The sequence below is a fragment of the Coptis chinensis genome, chromosome 6, assembly GCF_015680905.1.
Source record: "Coptis chinensis isolate HL-2020 chromosome 6, ASM1568090v1, whole genome shotgun sequence".
In the NCBI taxonomy this organism is placed as follows: Eukaryota; Viridiplantae; Streptophyta; class Magnoliopsida; order Ranunculales; family Ranunculaceae; genus Coptis; species Coptis chinensis.
In genome coordinates, this window is record NC_141461.1 from 32,706,937 (window position 1) to 32,709,614 (window position 2,678).

The following is a 2,678-nucleotide window of genomic DNA, read 5'->3' on the forward strand; positions in this document are numbered from 1 at the left end:
TTTTTTTAATCAAGAATAGTCTCTATAAATGTATACTTTTGAACTTTGTCATTTTTTTGTGGTATCCTAATTTTACCTATTTGTTCTAACATTTTTTTGTCATATAGTAGGCTATTTAATAATGGCACTAGGTCAATCTCAATCTATTGCTTCCCAGCCATCGAGTTCAGTCCCACTTCCATCTCATAATTCAACTTCAGACTCTCACACATCTCAGCCTTCGGGAAACTCACCAACGATTACCAAGTTACCTATAGAGTTTGATGAGGATGGCGTCATTTGTGGGTCCTAACCATGCCAAATGGAATACCCAGGTTGGTATTTATGTTCGATCTCGTATTCCAATTCATTACAAGGATTGGAGGAAAATAGATGGAAGCTTCAAGGATAATGTCTGGAATAAATTAATGGTAAGATTTACATGTACTTTAATTTCGATGATAGCATCCATTATTCTTGAATATTAGTATGTTTTTCAAGTCCTATATCTACATGTTGTCCAGCCCTATGTATGGAAATTTACTTAATATGAAATAAACAAAAGTCACTTTGTTCATGTAGGAAGAATTTGAGCCTAATGTTCCCCAAGCAATGGCACGCCGAGAAGTTGAAAAGGACTTTCCCCAAAAGTTCAGATCAGCAAAGTATGCCCTGCGGAAAGAAATTTTGAGTAAGTGCGGGAGCGTGGAAGAAGCTATTGCAGCATGCCCAGATGGTAAGGACCCAAATCATTGGGCTGTGTTTGTTAGAAATGAGAGTACCACTGAAGTGAGAGCTAGAAACGCATAAAGAATCTGAGAGAATGCCAAAAATAATATATATCGACATACTAATGGGCGGGACACATATGCCCATAAACTGGATAAAATGGTAGGTGTCTATTCTTGCACTAACGATTTCTTATCATGTTATGCTAACAACTATTAAGGATTTTTTTTGTAGGATAAAGAAGATCCTAGCAGAAAACATGGACGGGTAGATAGTTGGAAAAAAGGACATGAGCGTCGTGATGGAACTATATTAGCGAGTGCTTGGACCCATTATGTAAGTTTTAATAACATTGAAGCTTGAACTTACTTGTGTGTTGGTATTGTATATAGACTATGTTGCATATTGTATTACTCATATCGGTGGTTAATATTGTAGGAACAAGTGGAGGCTTCTCATAAAAGAAGAAAAGAAGCAAGCTGGTGGTGAGGGTGAGTGTAATGGAAGTAGACTCGATAATGATGAGTTGTTCGAAGTCTTTGGGCCGACAAAGGGAGTAGAACTCGTGGAATTAGATCCAACAAGTCTAATAAGCAATTGCAACGTACAGGTATTGCCAAGGCATTATTGCAGCAAGCAAACTCTTCATCCAATTATGAGTTAAAGGGGGAAATGAATGAGATGAAGTCTTCCTTAGTTAATGTCATGGGCGTGTTAAAGGTGAGTTTGCAGTTTGCACTTGTACTTTATTGCATACAATATCATTATGTATAACTAATTGTTACTATAAATTGTGTCAGGATGTACTTAAGGCTGTCAAAAGCAATGGAACACCGACTGCTCAACCACCGTGCAGCCAAACAACACCAGAAACTGAAGTCGGTTCCAGTTCTATTCGTCACTCGACTCAACAAAACTTGATGAATATGTTTGCAAATTTGAGTCCTCCTTCTGGGACGCTTGGTTCTTCACAAAATGTATCTTTATTAGATAGGGATGGTGTAGTGGTTGCTAAGGGGTATGTCATGACAGAGACAGCTGGAGATTGCAATGGCAGAAAAGTTCATGCAGTGAAAAAAGGTCTACATAGAGGAAGTCTTGGTTGGTGATGCTCTTGTTTACGATGGGCCCCAAGATGGAGTTAGATTTTTGGATGGCTTTAGTGCAAGAGGTCCTTTAATTTGGCTCGAGTCAAGGATGCAGTTTTCTTAATAAGTTGTTTCGGATATGCAAACTTTCTGAACTTGGAATTTTTCAGTATGGTTTGGTTACTTTATGTTTTGAATGTCGTTTGTTTTTTATTTAATATGGATGTCATAGTGACTTGACAAACTTATGGTCTTTTTTTGGTATGGATGAGTATTGACTTTAATATGTTCGTACTATATCTATTTATTAAATTTGATTGCAGTATATGTATGCTTGTTTGCTTAGCAGGTTGAAGAAAGTACTAACCCATTTTAACTCCACTGTGCAAATCAATATAATTGGTTTTAACTTGCCGTCCCAAGCCCGGATAAAGGAGGAGGGAGGATGGTGGAGCCTTGGACTGTTTCACCAGAGGCTATAAAGAGAAGAAGGAAGAAGTGGAGCCAGAGGGCGAGGTCGATCCGTAAGCGAGATCAAAGGACTGTATTTGCGTATCGTATTGCCGGGTTTATTTTCCAATTCATGTTTATGCTTATTTTTATCATTTTTCTACTCAATTCTCGAGTTTAAGCTTTGTTTGACAGATTTCTTTGAAGGCAGATGAAAAAGGCGTGTTTCAATTCTTTTCAATCGGCAAGGTTAGTAGGGTGCTCTTTTTTAGCATATCATATTACCTCTTAATATAGTGGATCGTAAATATTTTTGGAGTGTTCATTTGAGATCATTTCCAATTTCTTTGGATTACTTAATTGAATAGTTTGTCCTATATTGGTTAAGTGAATATTGAATAGAGAGCATGATTTAATGGCAGCAATCTCTAT

At 37.3% G+C, this 2,678-nt stretch overlaps 1 long non-coding RNA gene across 1 annotated transcript; it reads left to right on the forward strand.

The window, feature by feature from the left end:
• The first annotated feature begins 804 nt into the window (after window positions 1–804).
• On the forward strand, window positions 805–1,040 carry LOC147492625 (uncharacterized). The gene is made up of 2 exons (XR_015199239.1): window positions 805–870; window positions 943–1,040. It is a non-coding gene; the product is annotated as an uncharacterized LOC147492625 (long non-coding RNA).
• The last annotated feature ends 1,638 nt before the right edge of the window (window positions 1,041–2,678 follow it).